At 34.8% G+C, this 20,086-nt stretch overlaps 1 pseudogene; it reads left to right on the top strand.

Moving 5' to 3' along the window:
• The first annotated feature begins 8,559 nt into the window (after positions 1–8,559).
• On the top strand, positions 8,560–19,667 carry LOC120121534 (annotated as a pseudogene).
• Positions 19,668–20,086: the final 419 nt, after the last annotated feature.

Below are 20,086 nucleotides of genomic sequence, written 5' to 3'. Positions count from 1 at the left end.
GGTTACAGGACCCAACAAAGATCATATTGAAGAATTGAAGGCACAACTGGCTATGGAATTTGAAATGAAGGACTTGGGATCAACAAACAAGATTCTAGGGATGCAAATTCACCGAGACAGAAGTAATAGGAAGATTTGGCTTTCACAAAAGAATTACTTGAAGAAGATCTTGTCACGATTCAACATGCAAGATTATAAGCCAATTTCTACCCCTCTTCTTATTAACTTCAAATTATCCTCCAGTATGAGTCCTAGCAGTGAAAAAGAGAGGATGGAGATGTCTCGACTAACGTATGCATCAACAGTGGGAAGTTTAATGTTCGCTATGATATGCACAAGACCAGACATTACACAAGCAGTGAGAGTGGTTAGTCGGTACATGGCGAATCCAGGCAAAGAGCATTGGAATACAGTAAAGAGGATCCTGAGATACATCAAAGGGACCTCAAATGTTGCATTATGTTACGGAGGATCAAATTTACTAATCAATGGGTATGTAGATTCTGACTATGCAGGAGATTTGGATAAAAGCAAATCTACTACATAATATGTGTTCAAAGTTGCTAGTGGAGCTGTAAGATGGGTTTCAAAATTGCAGTCAGTTGTGGCTACATCCACAATAGAAGCAGATTATGTAGCAGCTACACAAGCCAGTAAAGAAGCAATCTGGTTGAAGATGCTATTGGAGGAGCTTGGGCACAATCAAGAGCATGTCTCTCTATTTTGTGACAGTCAAAGCGCCTTGCATCTAGCAAGGAATCCAACATTTCATTCAAAGACAAAGCACATACGATTTCAGTACCATTTCATTCGTGAAAAGGTGAAAGAATGGACGGTAGATATGCAGAAGATCCATACCAAAGACAATATAGCAGACTTCATGACGAAGGTGATCAATGCTGATAAATTTTCTTGGTGTCGATCCTCTTGTGGCCTGTCAGAGACGTAAGCAACATGAAGGTACAAGGTAGAATGAATGGTGTGAAGATATATGATTGTTACAATCAAATCTTCAAGTGGGAGATTGTTGAAAGTGGACAAATCCACCGAATGTTGAAAACAAAATCAACAAGTTGGCAAAACATTTTGGTGCCAACCAACATGATATTGTTGAGAAAACAAATTAGGCACCGAATAGTGCAGCTTTTGTTGAATTTTGGTGATGATAAAATTACACTTTTAGTTATTATAATTTAGGGTATTTATAAATTAGTCTTTAAGATTCAACTATAAATACCTTAGCTCATTTAGCTTCAAAATCATCCCAAAGCATTTTATCTTTCTTCCAATAGTAGAGAATTAAGAGAGTTTCTTAAGAGTTGTTTTCTCCTTTTTATCAAGAGAGAATTATCATTGTTTTCTCCTTGGTAGATCGAGAGAGGTTGTAATTCCAATTTTCTCATACTGAAATTCCTCTACCGTTTCCCGTGGTTTTTACCCTATATTATTTAGGGGTTTTCCACGTAAATTTTGTGTCTCCTTTATCTTCATTTTTTATTTTCTCAAATTATCAGTTGCGATTTTGCTCTATCCGATAGCCGTCTTCCGCAACAAAGTCTACTATATGCTTTTTCGAGGTCAATTTTTATTGCCATACATCCTCGCTTCCCTTGTTTTCTCTGTATTAAGTGGATTACTTCTTGAGTTATGATAATGTTGTCGGTTCTGGAGCATCCGGGGATGAAGCTAGCTTGCATGTGTGACATCCACTCTGTCAACAACAGTTTGAGAAGGCTCATCATTATCTTTGTAACCACTTTCTATAATATCAAGCACAAGCTTATTAGTCGAAATCGACTCTAAATCTCTGGTGTATTAACTTTTAGTAACAAAACTAGGAAGATTCTTTTTAGACTTTCCTCCACTAAGGCTCCATTGAATAAATCTTTACAAACTGACAAATCAATTTACCCACAACCTGTCAATTTTATTGATAAAATAGAGCATGCATTTTGTCTACTCTTGGTGCCTTCCATGGATTCATCTCATATATAACTTCGGTGCCACTAAGGAATCCATCATTTTTGCTTCTAGTTTTGGGAATTCACCCTGTCGTAAACGGTTTTCGCCCGGGCATGAAATTTTACTTGGCAGGAAAAATAATGTGAATAAATGGTTTTTAAAATGTTTAGGGAGTCTCCATCGACCTTTTGGGTCAGGTAGGTCGAATACCTAAAAATTATCTTTTAAAAGAGTTTTTAAGAAAACACCAGTTAAAAGATAAACTAGTTTGCATTTTAACCAAAAATTCGTTCTTTTTAATAATAAAAAGGAATTCGTGGTCGATTACGTTTGGGGAAGGATTAGCACCCCCACAACGCCCAAAATTGGTACTCAATAATTATAAATTGTCTCTATTATTGGAAATTTAAAAATTCAAAAATATATTTAATTCATAATCATGTTATTTTAAATTTATTAATATAAATTTAAGAAAATATATTAATATATATATATATATATATATATATATATATTTATAAATAAGATATTTATTTAATTTGAAATACTAGAAAAGAACTTCTAGGTGCTTTAAGATAGCCCATTTCTTAATATTAAAAAATAAATAAATATTAATAAGACATTTCTCTAAAAATAATTAAAATAAATTAGTATATATAGTTTATAAAAATAGGATATTTATTTATTTAAGAATATCAAAAAAGGACTTCTAGGTGCTTTAAGACAGCCAATTTCTTAATATTAAAAAATAAATAAATATTAAAAATAATAATTTTTCTAAGAAAATAATTTAAATAAAACAATATGTATTTTTCTGGTTTTTATAAGTAGGATATTTATTTATTTTTAAAATACTAGAATATGACATCTAGTTGCTTTAAGACTGCCCTTTTCTTTGATATTAAAAATAAATAAATATTATTATTTAAACAAATATTTATATATATATTTATATGACTAAGATAAAAATAATAAAAAAATAATAATGAAAGTAATAATTAAAATATATCAAAAGTAATAATAAAACAATATTGCAAATAAATAATGATCAAAATAAAAGTAATTAAAAGCAATAATATTAAATTGTAAAATACTAAAAATTGGGGTCAAAAATGAAAATTAGTGATTAAAATGTAACATATTAAAATTAAATGCCCTAATTCGTAATATTATAAGATCTAAGTGATTAAAAGTGTAATTTACCCTAATTAATTTACTAGTGACTAAAATAATAATTATTAAAACCTAAGAGACTAAATTTATTATTTATCCTAAAGATATATAAACACTGATAATTACTAGATTATAAATAAATAAAAATTGGAAACAAAATCAAAATACATAAAAAATTCAATTTCAGTGACTAAAATAGAACTTTATAAAACCCGGAGTACTGCAGGTATGATTTACCCAAGTGGGAAATTACATAGGTACCCTCCCCAAAATGGCGTCGTTTGGGGAGGGGTTTAAATACCCCAAATGGTTGGCCCTTCGGGCCATTCCTTCCATTTTCATATTTTCTTCTCTATCTAAAATCGAGAGATTATAAAATGCTCTCCCATCTCTCTAAGTTTCCTTCGCCGGAGGGAAACCAGACACCGGCTGGCAGCCGTCTGCCATCACCGACCACCGCATCAAAGGCCCTATTTTTCTATACCCGAATCTAAGGTTGTTTTAGCCTAAAACCTTACCAATCGTCGTAGATCTAGGATAGTTTCCTTCGACGTTTCGGTTCTCTGGTGGCTCGTGGAGGCTCCTCGGTGGTAAGTTTCTTCCATATCTTCTTTTATTTGTTTTTGTCGATTTTTTGGTGTTTGGGTTGTTTGTTGTTGGTTGCTGTTGCTCTCTGTTTGTTGCTGTTGTTGTCTCTCGATGTTAGTGTTACTTTCTCTTCGTCTGTTGTTATGGTTCTTGCTCGTTTTTTTTCTTGTTTGCAGTTGAACCGAGGCTTTATAGCTTTGATGAGGCTCTCGTCGGACCGGTCCCATAGGAAATTTCAGTGAGTCACCATAGCTATGGTGGGGACTCACCGTAGGAACCAACGTGGACGGTCAGAGTCATGGCAATAGAGCTTCTAGAGGTTTCGGCGGTGAGGTGGCGTGGCACTGGAGTGTCGATAGCTGGGCGTTGGACCACCTGGCAGAGGCTTGGTGGCTGGAAGCTACAGGCAGCGGCGACGTGGCCCTAGGGTATGGTTTTCATCTGGCTGATTGGTGGCCGTTGAATCTTTCTAGATCCAACGATGGTGATTAGCTGGCGGCTGGGGAATGAGATGATGGAAACCTTAATCTAGTTTAGGGTTTCCATTGGGCTTCTGGATCTGGGCCACCGGGATGTAATGTAAAACGGGCCTCAGGGATTTGGGCTTTGTAATTATTTATTAAATAATAATATATATATATATATAATATAATATTAATAATAATAATAATTTTAATAATAAAACGAAATGAAAAAATTAGTGTTTACAGCTGTCCCTCTTTACTCATTCTTGTGTTAACAAGAATAGAGTAAAGACGAGAAAAAATAATTTTTTTATTTGGCTTCTTTTGAGTAGGATGGAAAGGTTGAAATCATTCTTTCCAGAGGTCCTATCATTTTGCACTGTAGGTCTTACAAATGACCCGAAGGTTTTTAAACATCATGCTCTGAAGGGCTTACAGATGGCCCGAAGGTTTTGAAAACATCATGCACTGAAGGGCTTACAGATGACCCGAAGGTTTTTAAACATCATGTACTGAAGGGCTTACAGATAACCTGAAGGTTTTGAAAACATCATGCACTGAAGGGCTTACAGATGACCCGAAGATTTTTAAACATCATGCACTGAAGTGCATACAGATGACTCGAAGGTTTTGAAATCATCATGCACTGAAGGGCTTACAGATGACCCGAAGGTTTTTAAACATCATGCGCTGAAGGGCTTACAGATGACCCGAAGGTTTTGAAAACATCATGCACTGAAGGGCTTACAGATGACCCGAAGGTTTTTAAACATCATGCACTGAAGGGCTTAAAGATGACCTGAAGGTTTTGAAAACATCATGCACTGAAGGGCTTACAGATGGCCCAAAGGTTTTGAAAACATCATGCACTGAACGGCTTACAGATGACCCGAAGATTTTTAAACATCATGCACTAAAGGGCTTACAGATGACCCGAAGGTTTTGAAAACATCATGCACTGAAGGGCTTACAGATGACCCAAAGGTTTTGAAACATCATGCACTGAAGGGCTTACAGATGACCCGAAGATTTTGAAATATCAAAAAGCTCCCGAAGGCTTTTTGAAAACATCCTGTACTACAGGTCTTATGGATGACCCAAAGGTTTTGAAAATATCATGCACTGAAGGGCTTACAGATGACCCAAAGGCTTTGAAAATATCAAAAAGCTCCTGAAGGCTTTTTGAAAACATCCTGCACTGTAGGACTTACAGATGCGGGAAATAGTTTACTAAGTAAGAAACTTTGAAAATCGTTTTCTTACTATTCAACAATTTCATTTTCAAAAAAAGATTAAATAAGAAACTTTGGAAATCGTTTTCTCATTATTTTTCAAAATAACATATTGATTGGGTAACATGCCCCAATCTTAAGATAATGCTCATTCTTGTGGATTGCGTTCATCTATTCTTCAGATGTTTATGTGATTCCTGCATTTGAGGTTTTGAATTTTACCTTCTTCTTGTAAGGTATCATGAATCTTCTTTTTTCATATGAAAATCTAAAAAACCTTATGTTTGAATGCAATCAAATGTATCAATATAATGCATTGTTTATTGTACAAATGATGTTCTTATGAATGCATGAATATTGATGCAATCTTCATTTGACTTCAAAGTGGTGAACTCGGTCTTCCTTCACTTGATTATTTATTTCCAGGGTTACCTTTGGATATCAGTGTAGCAACCTATTCCATAAAACTGAAGAACCATTTGATCAACTTGTATCTTTGTGTCTTCTTTGTCTCATGAAAGTATCATAAGAAATGTTTCATTTATGGAACTCTTGTCGTAATCAGAATTATGACCTTGATGCCCCATTTTTGTCTTTGATAACATCGACTTTCTTCGTTTGGATTTGTGTAGAAATCCAATAAAGCTTTCATCTTTGAAAAGAGAATCTATCATCTTTGAAAAGAGAATCTATCATCTTTGAAGAGAGAATCTATCATCTTTTGAAGAATGTAGATGTAGATATGCCTAACTCAGCAGGAATTAATTAGGAAAGTAGAGTTTGTTCTGATTTGACTCTTGAAACACATCACAAGGAGGATTTATCCTGATTCTTTTCATGTCTCCACATATAATCAAGGCAACTTGGACCATATCATGTCGAGATATTTAACAACAACCTATCGTTCAACATTATTTGGCTCCACTAGTTTCTTGTTGCTAAAATTTTAGCTCCCCTCTGTGGAAAGAAATTTTCATCATATCTCACTTCTAGCCTTGGGGTTGAAGAAGACAGACTTTATCTTGCATCCATAAATGGAAATACCATATGATTGCAATATTGGTACATCACCATAATCACTGGTTCATAAAACATCTGACAATACATTCATCATTTCATGTGGTTTCTGCTCAGATGTTTGTAAAGTATTTGACAAACATTCATCCTTTCCTGTGACTTCTGCATAGATTTCTTATCAATGAAGCTCTTTGCACAGTATTCAAAGCTTTTGTATGATGTCACAATACCACTTGAGAACAAAACTCAGTGGGAATAGAAGTGAGATGTTGGTGTGTTTCATGACCAAAATGTTGGTCAAATTCACAAAATATGCTAGTGTTGAATTGAAAAAGAGATACCAACTGATCTTGATATCATCTTGAGCAAGTGTGACACCGATCACGTTTTCTTTCGTAATGAGTGTTGTAGGAAGTAGAAACACATCAACTCTAGGATGTACAGAAGGAGGTCCATGGAATTCTTGCTGTTGTAGATGAAACACACATGATAAACCACATAGATAAAAACTCAGTTCATCCTGACTGGCAATGATAACCCCAGTAACAACGGGAATAAGAATAACATAAACTGAGCCTCTTTATTCAATGTTATCAAGTAAGTGAAAATTGTTGTGAAAAACGATTTTGTAGTCTCAACAGTATGATTAAAACTAATTGTCAGGAATCTCATAGAAATATTTCCAATCATCATCGACACACATAATACAAAGTTCAAAGTCGAGATTTTGAGGAACTAAACCCTGGATCGAGTAATATTCTTGGGGACCATCTTTATCCATGCAACCGTGATATAGCTTAACAAAGAACTTGATGTCATGTGACACATGGTTAAGAAGATTGGGTATTTGAAACCATACTTGATGCCTGATGAATGAAGCAATTATGTATAGTCAGCTCGACTGTCATTATTTCACCAGTTTCATTCTTCATATCTTTCTGTCTCATTGGAAATATTTGCTCAAGTCAATGATATTTCCCTAAGATGATATGGGTCTTCAACATGCCCTAACATTTGCTGATACAAACGTTCAAAATGCACCAACATTCCTGATTCTGATTAAAAGGGCTTTCAGCATGCCCTAGCATTTGTTGATACAAATGTTCAAAATGAGTCAATATTCTTGATTCTGATTGAAATGGCTTTCAGTCTGCCCCAGTATTTGCTGATACAAACGTTCAAAATGCATTAATATTCCAACTTCTGATTGAAATGGGCTTTCAGCATGCCCCAACATTTTCTTCTTATTGATGTGAGTTTTCAAAATGCCCAAATATTCATACTGACGTGGGCCTTCAGAATGCCCCACATGGATCATTTTTGTGTGAAATAGGCTTTTGAGATGCCCCAATATTCTATTCTGATTAAAAGGGCTTTCAGCATGCCCCAACATTTGCTGCAAATGTTCAAAATGAGTTAATATTCTTGATTTTGATTGAAATGGGCTTTCAGCCTGCCCCAGTATTTACTGATACAAACGTTCAAAATGCATTAATATTCCAACTTCTGATTGAAATGGGCTTTCAGCATGCCCCAGCATTTTCTTCTTGTTGATGTGAGTTTTCAAAATGCCCAAATATTCATACTGACATGGGCCTTCAGAATGCCCCACATGGATCATTTCTGTCTGAAATGGGCTTTTGAGATGCCTCAATATTCTATTTCTGGTTTACTCTCAATATCTGTTTAACTTAAATATCATGATCTCCGCGAGGTCCAATTTTGGCAATGCACTGTTGTGGGCACTTGTGGCTTTATTCATGCCCCAAATCTATTTATATTGAATACTCTCATTCTGGTGTTACAAAACAGCAATGTTGTCAAGTAATTTTGAGAAATTCTCTCCATGTTGTCACAGACTTAAAAAGTAATCAATTATTCTGACAGAAACATCTAAGATATGTGCCTCTTCTGAATGAGGTGCCCATTGTTTTGGATCTGAAGGGATATAGTCGGACAGAGTGGTATAAATTGCTTGGTAATTCATTCCAGGATGACACAGTGAACCTTGTTTTCAGTGAAGGCTATTTTTAGAATATACTTTTTTGTGGGAGAGAAACCAATTTATGTGAATAGTAATCTGATGTAATAGCAAGACTACATATACAGTGGTACATGCTCTTGAAAAATCCACACCCATGCAACATGTTGATTCTGATAACTACTCATCTGATTATGAAGCGATCTTTCAGGATGATTTCACAGATATTGATAGTTCTTCTGATACCGAGGAAATCCTGAATTCTGATTCTAATGAGGAGAATAAACTGTTGGTACTTAATGAAAATGGGGTACTCAGAGGCTGAGGCTTTAATAGACATAGAGAGATGTGGTTCGGATTCATCAATTGTAGAGTTGACAGATTTTATATGTGCTGCTCAAATGGCTAAGGCTGCTAACGCACTTCTTCCGGTAGAAGATAAGAAACCATTATGCAATGACCCCAATTACAAGAAAAGGCAAAACTCGGGCTATAATTTTTGGAAAAGGAAGAAGCATAGAAAGCTTGAAAAGAAGCTTCTTAATAAAGACAATCATACAGTTCATCTTCCAAATCCAATGATTGGTTTTGGGGTTCCTATCGAACCAGATCAGATAACTCAAAGAACACTTCAAGAAGATGCTATTGGGCCTCCTTATTTCTATTATGAGAACATGGCACTTGCTCCAGTTGGTGTTTGGACTGAAATGTCATGGTACTTATACGATGTAGAGCCAGAATTTGTAAATTCGAAGTATTTTTGTACTGCTGTATGGAAAAGGGGTTATATTCATAATCTGCAAATTGAGAATAGATTTCCTCTTATTCCGCTTCCTCCACGCACCATACATGATGTTTTTCCATTGACAAAGAAATGGTGGCCTTCCTGGGATCCAAGAACAAAGTTGAATTGTTTACAAACATATACAGGAAGTGCCAAATTGACAGAAAATACTCGTAAGGTTCTTGAAGCTTATGACAATGAGCCACCTTCGAGTGTCCAGAAGTATGTTCTTGACGAGTGCTGAAAATGGAATTTGGTATGGATTGGAAGGAATAAAGTTGTTCCACTTGAACCTGATGCGATGGAAATGCTTCTAGGTTTCCCTAAAAACCATACACGAGGAGGAGGATCTGCTAGAGACATGTTTCCCGGTGGTATCAATATCCTGTCTCTTTTCTCTAGGATCGATGGTGCAGAGGTTATCCTTTACCGGCTCAGCATACCTTTGAAAGAAAATGTGCAAGAACTGAATGATGATCAGTTGGAGAATTTGATGCGTAAATTTGGCAAATTCGACCTTGTTGTCAGTGGCATCCAGTGTAACAACCTTACTGGAAGAAATAAACATCATTGGGATGAACTAGAAGATTTTTGTTGGTGCATTTTCTTGCAATGACTGTTACAACGACTGTCTCTTCTGTTGCTCCAAGATACACACCTACATATCCTACTCTTCCCGAACCATGGAAAGGTTTAGTTGATAGTAAAACTGGTTATCTTTACTTTTGGAATCTTGTAACCAATGTTACCCATTATATAAGGCATATAAGTGTAGAATATGTTCCAATTTCTTATTTTTTGCCATAAGTTCTCAAATTCAAGTTCAACAATCTTTTGAATGATATAATGGATATAATACTGACAAGGAAAATGATCGACATGGAAGAAGTAGCAATGATGTATCAAGACTTGAGCCAATATCATGGTATAACCAGAGTGCAAGTGGTGACTTGTTCATTCCCATAATACACCTTAATGGAACTTATAGCTCTGTGATGTAATCTTCTAGATAACATGGATTGATGGCTGGGGAAAATAATTTGTAAGTTCAATTCTTCAGACTTTCTGGCATCTTGAACCACTTGCTTTCAAGAGATGTGAAATGCTTCATCATTCTGGCATCGCTTTTTCTACAATAGAGGTAGAATAAACAACAACTTGCTTCAAGGACCTTCCTTATTTGAGGTTGTCCTGTTTGAAAATGTTTTTCCTCATTTCTTTATCGAATAATGAAAGAATTTTTTAAAATGCTGCCTATCATAGATTTACAATAGAATCAAATCATAAGCATGAATTTAATGAATATCAAATAAATCAATTATACTTTTAAATTAAAAAATCATTTTCCTATGTCAAGTGTCAAAATTATTGACTGATTTAGGGCTTAGGTTGATTCTGGTAAAATAAGGTCTATCAGGTTGATCCAGCATATATGTCTCCTTGAGCTTCCATTAACTTGAAGAAATGGTTATTTTGCTCATCCCATAGAGATACTTCTTCATTCTAGAATCTCAGGAACATCTTTGGGATATGTGGTGATTCATCAAGAGCTTAAGATCGTCTCTTATATTGTTGTTGTACCATTCAATATTTGAGCTGCCTTTTCAGGTTTTCAACTTGAATCCTCCTTTAGTTTCAAGACGTTATTCAAAATTTACATCTTGAACCCCCTTTTATCATTTTTCAATATCATGCATTAAAGATTTAAAAAAGCAATTTTTGCAAATAAAAATCAATCCTGAGAGGCGGAATGAAATCTGAAGATAGTCTCTTTCACATAGAAATCCATGTATGATTAGAATGGACTTTTCAGGTACGTAACGTAGGCCAGGGCTCATGGTTACAAAAGCAAGGGATAAAAAGGCCCAAACAAGTGTTTAAGGGTAATTGAATCAATGATTAATTCATTCTGATGCCTTCAATCTTGCCTTGCTTGACTTGGATCTGCTTTGCTGGGGATTTTTCTATAAGATTCATTCATCTCTAACATTTCTTGCGCTTCTTGTTGAATATGAATCTTTGAACTAATTGCGCTTGATCAACCTTGTAACTTGAGGCTCAATGAGTAACCCATCTTGATTCAAAAAAAATTCTTCTTTTCTTTTTCTTTTTTTCTCTTTTTTTCTTCTTTTTTCTTTTCTTCTTTTTTCTAATGAATGAGTATAGGACTTCAATTGCTTTGAGAACCTCCTTTTCCTCTTACATTTCAGAAATTCTTTCGTTATTCTTGAATGGATTGATCTTCAAGAACTTTACATTTGATCTACCTTGTAGTTCAAAACTCTCTTCATTTCATGAAGATTGAACCCCCCAATGTGGAGTATGATCCTTGGTTAAGGTTGAATCAGAAAAAAATATTATAGGCTCAAAAGGAGACAACAAGGGATATATATATACATTTATTTGAAAGGATAAATGAAACAATGTCGTTCGTCATCTCATACACAGAAGCCTTTGTAAAAAGAGGTATCCCCAGGGGGATGAATATTCAAGATTAATCTTTATTTACATGAAAATAATGTAATTAATGCATGATATAATTATTCAATCTCTATTTTTTTTCCTTCTTGCTTTGAGTATGCCCCAATCACTCGAAATTATCTTCGATAAGTTGATCCATGATGCCTCATCTCGTCTCTTATTGTAGGAAGATTCACGAATAATTTGAAAGTTTGGTTCTTTTGAGGTCTTTTGGTTCATGATGGTTTTGTATTTGGAAGGACTAATGTGTGACTTTTAAAGTCGTATATATGGTAGAATGTTATAAACCAATCAACTCTACCCAAGAAGGTAACCATCTGGATTTGGTGTCTCAAAAACAAGTAGAGACATGACTTCAGAGTCTCAGATAAATGTATAGTCAAGATTTGGTTTTAGTAAGGGTCAAGTAATTGTCATTGGATGAGATATAATTTTATCACTTGCCAAAGATCTATAAATCTTGAAAAATCAAAAGAATATTTAATTTACTTGATACTCAAAAACTTCAAGATTAAAATTTGATTTTTTGCTTATAACCATAAAAGCAACACAACTTTATTTATTTCAACAAGACAGAGAAATAAACAAAAGAAAAGTTCAAACAATATGCTGAAAATATAAAGTACTACAGTGGTAGATAACACTTCCACTTGTTTATGCATCATTACTCCTCTAATGTTGGGTGTGTAATAGGATCAGGGTCATTATCCTCAGTTGCCCCCCATTTCGTGATCATTTCTCTTATCTGGGCTTGTTTGGATGATTCATCAGACATACCAATCTCTACTTTTTTCTTAGCAGTTTTGTGGTCAGATTTCATCTCCTCGTTTATCAATTGGAAATTGGGCTCAAAACAATTCTTATTGGTGACATTAACTTTGTTCCAGTTCTGAACACATATTGTAGCTGTGATTGACGTAGTATTCGTCATGTTCTCTAAACTGCCCAAAGTTTCTTCTGTCCTCAGGAAGTCTGATATGGGTGTTTGAGATGTTTTCATGGTTGCATCTTCACAGTTTATTTTTAGACCAATGTGCCAATCTCGGATTACATTCATGGAAGCCTTTTTCCATTTTCTTGTCTATGATATTCTTCAAGAGATTTGATCACATTAGTCACCATCGAGGCCCATTTCTGAGCATTGAACCTTAACCCTCTCTTTTACCTTGCACTTTTGAATTGCTTGTTCTAAAGGATCTTGGAAATTTCTCTTAAGGTTACTAGGAACTTTAGATGAACAATTTGGAATTCCAGTATGATTTATCCAAGGAACCTCCTTATAGGTCCAATTCTCATTTGGAGGCCACTGTGGTTGAACGAGTCATGGAGTATTTAATCTGATTGAGAGCATTTTTGAATGAACTTTTTCACCTGAAAAGTGGAAGGGAGGAAATTGAAAACCTTGTACATTATTTTTCTTCTTTATAAGCCTTTGACCCTTTTCTATGCCCCTTTTCTTTGGGTAAAGCTTATTTCTTACAATAGAACTTTTTTCTTTCATTGATTTTTCATTCACCATTAATTCATTATTGCCTCTTGGGACCAAATCTTGAAGCTGTCTAGAATTACCATACTCACTAATAGGTTCTTGATCATCAGACACTATCACATCGAACTCATCATTATCATTCAGAACCTCATTCATAGCCTTCACAACAGGATCCTCTAAGGGTTTCCCTCCATGGATCATATCATTTATCATGTCCGTTAAAGTGGTCATCTGTTCTTTTGAATCAGCTTGAAATTTTTTTGCATGATCAGTCATTTCTTGTTAAGTCTTGATAAGTTGCTCTTGTAATTTCTCGATTCTACCAACTCTTGCTAGAATCTCATTCATGGCTATTATCCTTCTTTAGGAAGACCAAGTTAGCTCCACTTTGATTTCAAATATTCTGTCATGGAATTCTCCCCAAATTATTCCACGTTGTCATGATTAAATGCATGTAAAATAGTTTGAAATAAAATGTAATTATGCAAAGATGCAAATGCAAAAATGAAAATGTAAATACAAACGTAAAAATGCAGAATGCAAATGCAAATGTAAATATGTGAATGTAACAATAAGAATGCAAATTGTGCAATATAAAAGCAAATATAAAAGTATAAATGCAAATGCATGTATGAAATGGTGTTACTCAAGAGTGATCATCTTAGAACATATTTCATTGAACACAAAAGTTTCCGTGCATCAAACAAAACTTTTACATGTAGGGGACATCTTTCAGTCCTAACTTCAACAAAACTTTACGTATAGGGGATAAATTTCTTTATTTTCTTCTCTAAAGCCAAGTTAGTTTCCATTCATGCTCAAGAGTTGAGTTATCAGTCTGCTTCAATTTCTTGTAAAGTCAACTAAGTCTATCAGCTTATTGGCCGTATTATTTGTATGGACTGTGACTTCTTCCATTACATTCTCTTTTCCTCCATCTTTTGTATCAACCTTCGGAGTTGTAGGCAATATTGCTCATTCTCCCTTGTAAGAGAACCTTTATGTCCAAGAAGTTCTTGGACAAGATCTTCATATATGTTGCAGTTCTTTTTCAGTTTGGTGACCCCTGTTATCCACTCTTCTGGGGTGTTTCCTATGCCAGCATTTTGAAAGGCTTGACTGACCTTCTGAAAATCTTCCTGTATGGTTTCCATTTTGGTGCTCAATTTATCGTTTTCAATCTTTAAATGGCGTATTTGAGCCTCAGACCTCAGCAATTCTTCTTTCTTCTGGACACCCTTACTGATACTTTTACCTTTGAAGTCTTTTGGTATTAATCTAGCAGGACCTTCAGTTACACAACTAGGTCGATCATTTATCATAAATTGTAAGGTTCCATGATCCAAAAGACTTTGGATTCGACGTTTGAAGGTAAGACAATTCTCGATGGTATATCCTTGAGCTCCGGATGATATTCACAATAAACGTTGATGTCATACCAATTCAGATACGGAGGTTGGAATGGTTTTATGTAGTACAGAGCCACTTCTCATGCTTCAAGTAGCTTCTCATACAACTCTTTATATGATATAGGGATAGCATCAAAATGAGAACCGTCTTTTGTCTTGGATTGAACTTGAGTTTTAGACGTCCGGAGCAAATTAAATTTTGATGATTTCAGATTGCATGATTTCATCTCATCATTAGGAGCTTTTATAGTTGTCACCATTTCTTTGGTATCACCGGACAATTTGTGAATATGAATGATGACTGTCTGTAATTTCTCAAATTGGTTACAATCAGAAGTCCCTTGTATATCTGAAATTGTAGGGTTATGTTCATTGACCTCTCTCTCTTTTTGTGCAGGTGTCTCTTTTTCTTTGTCCAAAATAGATATTCTACCCATCATCTTGGACATCTTTTCTCTTATTTCCCGTATCTCCTTTTGCTCTTCAATGGGCATATGATCTTTGGTTGTATAGCTCTCCTCTATCTTTGGAGTTCCCTCAGGATGTCATTCCTTGGCTGCGTCATATTTTGTTTGATCATAAAACTTTTTGTCCATTTATGAATTCTTTCCAATTTGATGAACAATCTTTCAAGTCAACACCTTTTGGTTATGTCATGATCATGCAATGCAAACAAAAGAAATCAATATAAACAAGTTAGAGCAAAACAAAATGTATAAAAAAATAAAAATGAGAAAGGAAAAAATAAATTGGTTAGTACCAATTAATGGAAAGAAAAGATATTATCTATCAAGGTATAAATGGTATAAATCCTAACCTCATGCTTTCTAATTCCATGCTTTGTTTGGAAAAATTAACCTAACCACATGATTTCTAGTTCCATGCTTTGTTTAGAAAAAAATGAAATAAAATAAATTAAAAGCTAGAGCTTATTTATCCTTTGTGTACACCTACGGACAGAGGTTCAGTACTGTCTTAGATCAGGAGAATTTCTAGGGTTTATTATATTCAGGGTTTTAATTCTAGGAGTAAATGTACTCGAACTGTCCTTGTTGATGCCCCCTTAGGCTGCCAAACCCTCAATCTTAGTCCACTACAAACTTAAGCGGATCAAGTTCAATTCAAGGGGACACATTTCCCTATGCCTGACACAGAGAATAAATTCTCACAAAGACATAGAGCATATGAACCTCGAAAGCTACTTGCTAGGTCTGACACGGAGAATAAATTATCATGAAGACGTCGCTTTCACTCCCACTTAAAAGGGACAAGCTTGATTATAAAGCTTATGTTATGCAATGCAAGTGTTGTGTGTGAGGAGAAATATTCAAACCTTTGACAAACAAATAATATGAAATTTAATATACGAAAATAAAATAAAAACATTAGAATATAATGAATATTATGAAAATCATAAGTAATAAAAAATTTGAAAGAAAAGAATTATAAATTAAATAAATATGAATTTTTAATTTCTAATTGATAGAGACAATTTATAATTGATTTAAAGCTTGACCATTGGGTCCCCAGCGGAGTCGCCAAGCTGTCGTAATCGGTTTTCGCCCGAGCACGAAATTTTACTTGGCGGGAAAAATAATGTGAATAAATGGTTTTTAAAATGTTTAGGGAGTCACCATCGACCTTTTGGGTCAGGTAGGTCGAATACCTAAAAATTATCTTTTAAATGAGTTTTTAAGATAACATCAGTTAAAAGATAAACTAGTCTGCGTTTTAACCAAAAATTCGTTCTTTTTAATAATAAAAAGGGATTCATGGTCGATTACGTTTGGGGAAGGATTTGCACCCCCACAACGCCCAAAATTGGTACTCATTAATTATAAATTGTCTCTATTATTGGAAATTTAAAAATTCAAAAATATATTTAATTCATAATCATGTTATTTTAAATTTATTAATATAATTTTAAGAAAAATATATTAATATCTATATCTATATATATATTTATTTTTATAAATAAGATATTTATTTACTTTGAAATATCAAAAAAGGACTTCTAGGTGCTTTAAGACGGCCCATTTCTTAATATTAAAAAATAAATAAATATTAATAAGACATTTCTCTAAAAATAATTAAAATAAATTAGTATATATAATTTATAAAAATAGGATATTTATTTATTTATGAATATCAGAAAATGACTTCTAGGTGCTTTAAGAAAGCCCATTTCTTAATATTAAAAAATAAATAACAACAACAACAACAACAAAACCCTATTCCCATATGTAATGGGGTAAGGGGGAGGTAGGGTAGTAGACTGCCCCCGACGCCAGGTAGAGAGCAGCTTCTGTGGAAGACCTCCGGCAATCAGAAAATTAAAAATAAAGATAAAATACAATGCATGTATAAATAAATAAATAAGTCCATAGTTGAACAGACTTCATATGCAGTCTTCAAATGCGTATTTGTAATGGGAAGTAATCACTGCAAATAAATTCATGCGTAAAAATCTCTGCATATAGACAGAAAACGTAAGTCCCGACTAAATTTAAAAAGAGAAAACATGTAGAGAAGGATACCCAGTAGTCAGTGATAGCAAGCTACGAGAAGGTAAAAAGTCAAATGTGTTAAAACCTAAACTAAGGCAAAACTACTCCGCTACCCTAGTTCTAAGCCTTCATAAATTCTAATGACAGAACCAAAGTCATGGAATTTACTACAAAATGCATTAAAAAAAAGAAGAAGACAGAATTCCTACACCCTATGGTTGTGGTCTACACTACTCGACTACCCTGGTCTTAAGTCTCCATACTTTCCTGTCAGAGGTCATGTCCTTAGTAAAGGCTAAATCTTTCAAATCAGATCTCACATAGTCTACCCACATCCTCATTGGTCGTTCTCTCCTTCTGGCACCGTCGACTGTAATCGACTTTACCCTCCTGACTGCATCCGACGGTTGTCGCCTAAGAACATGCCCAAACCACCGTAGTCTCCCCTCCCTCAATTTTTCGGATACAGGCACCACCCCCAAGGACGTCCTAATTGTGGAGTTTAGTATCATGTCCCACAGATTCCTACCTAATACCCATCGAAGCATTCTCATTTTTGCGGCCTCCATCCCCCTTACGTGATCCTTCTTGATAGCCCAATATTCGGATCCATACAGCAGCGCTGGTCTTATTGCCATTCTATAAAATTTTCCCTTAAGTTTTAGAGGCACCTTCTTGTCACACAAAACTCCAGTAGCAGCCCTTCACTTTAGCCATCCCGCCTTTATATGGTGTGTAACGTCATCATCTACACCCCCATCTTTATGTATCATAGACCCTAGGTACTTGAAACAATCCTTTGAGGGGAGAACGTGTCCTTCGATGCAAACTTCTACATCTTCATCGTTTTGGTTCCCACTGTAGTTTGAACATAAATACTCTGTCTTTTCAATATTGATCCTTAGACCTTTTTCTTCCAAAGCAGTTTTCAAGTAGCCAGTCTACTATTCAGTTCATTTTTTGTTTCAACAACTAGGACAATGTTGTCAGCGAAAAGCATACACCATGGGACACTGTCTGGTGTCGCACAATAGATGTCATCCATAATCAAGGCGAAGAAAATAATTTAAATAAAACAATATGTATTTTTTGGTTTTTTATAAGTATGATATTTATTTATTTTTAAAATACTAGAATAGGACATCTAGTTGCTTTATGACTGCCCTTTTCTTTGATATTAAAAATAAATAAATATTATTATTTAAACAAATATGTATATATATATATATATTTATATGACTAAGTTAAAAATAATAATAAAATAATATTGAAAGTAATAATTAAAATATATCAAAAGTAATAATGAAATAATATTGCAAATAAATAATGATCAAAATAAATGTAATTAAAAGCAATAATATTAAATTGCAAAATACTAAAAATTCAGGGTCAAAAATGAAAATTAGTGATTAAAATGTAACATATTAAAATTAAATGCCCTAATTCATAATATTATAAGATCTAAGTGATTAAAAGTGTAATTTACCCTAATTAATTTACTAGTGACTAAAATAATAATTATTAAAACCTAAGAGACTAAATTTATTATTTATCCTAAAGATATATAAACACTGATAATGACTAGATTATAAATAAATAAAAATTGGAAACAAAATCAAAATACATAAAAAAATCAATTTCAGTGACTAAAATATAACTTTATAAAACCCGGAGTACTGCAGGTATGATTTACCCAGGCGGGAAATTACATAGGTACCCTCCCCAAAACGATGTCGTTTGGGGAGGGGTTTAAATACCCCAAATGGCTGGCCCTTCGGGCCATTCCTTCCATTTTCTATTTTTTCTTCTCTCTCTAAAACCAAGAGATTATAAAATGCTCTCCCATCTCTCTAAGTTTCCCTCGCCAGAGGGAAACCAGACACCGACCGACGATCGTTTGCCGTTACCGACCACCGCAACCGACCACCGTTCACGGTGAACGAAAATTACAAAACCACCCCCAAATCAAAGCCCCTATTTTTCTATACCCGAATCTAAGGTTGTTTTAGCCTAAAACCTTACCAATCGTCATAGATCTAGGATAGTTTCCTTCGACGTTTTGGTTCTCTGGTGGCTCGTGGAGGCTCCTCGGTGGTAAGTTTCTTCCCTCTCTTCTTTTATTTACTTTTCTCAGTTTTTTTGGTGTTTGGGTTGTTTGTTGTTGGTTGTTGTTGCTCTCTGTTTGTTGTTTTTGTTGTCTCTCGATGTTAGTGTTGCTTTCTCTTCGTATGTTGTTGTGGTTCTTGCTAGCTTGTTTTTTTCTTGTTTGCAGGTGAACCGAGGCTTTATAGCTTTGATGAGGCTCTCTTCAGACCAGTCCCATAGGAAACTTTCAGTGAGTCACCATAGCTGTGGTGGTGACTCACCATAGGCAACAACGTGAACGGTCAGAGTCGTGCCAGCAGAGCTTCTGGAGGCGAGGTGGTGTGGCACTGGAGTGTCGGCAGCTGGGCGTTGGACCACCTGGCAGAGGCGTGGCGGCTGGAAGCTTCAGGCAACGGCGACGTGGCCCTAGGGTATGGTTTTCATCTGGCTCATTGGTGGCCGTTGGATCTTTCCAGATCCAACGGTGGTGATTAGCTGGCGGCTGGGGCATTAGATGATGGAAACCCTAATCTAGTTTAGGGTTTCCTTTAGGCTTCTGGATCTGGGCCACCGGGTTGTAATGTAAAACGAGCCTCAGGGATTTGGGCTTTGTAATTATTTATTAAATATATATATATATATATATATATATATAATAATAATAATAATAATAATAATAATTTTAATAATAAAACGAGATGAAAAAATTAGTGTTTACACACCCTGATATCATACCTGAACCTATCACCATTCAAACCGGTGAAGATTGTTTTTTTGTAAAATTTAATCGCCATATTCTTCAATTTCCCTTGGTCTAAACACCAAGTATCTTTCGTGTCTTTGAGGGTTGTCACTGTTAAGCGACATGAGCCTGAGTTTACGCCCATTCCATATATTCTATAAAAGGACTATAA

The sequence above is a fragment of the Hibiscus syriacus genome, unplaced genomic scaffold (assembly GCF_006381635.1).
Source record: "Hibiscus syriacus cultivar Baekdansim isolate YM2019G1 unplaced genomic scaffold, ASM638163v2 tig00110377_pilon, whole genome shotgun sequence".
NCBI classification, from domain to species: Eukaryota; Viridiplantae; Streptophyta; class Magnoliopsida; order Malvales; family Malvaceae; genus Hibiscus; species Hibiscus syriacus.
Note: the sequence above shows the minus strand (reverse complement) of the source record. Positions and strands in the feature narration are given on the sequence as shown.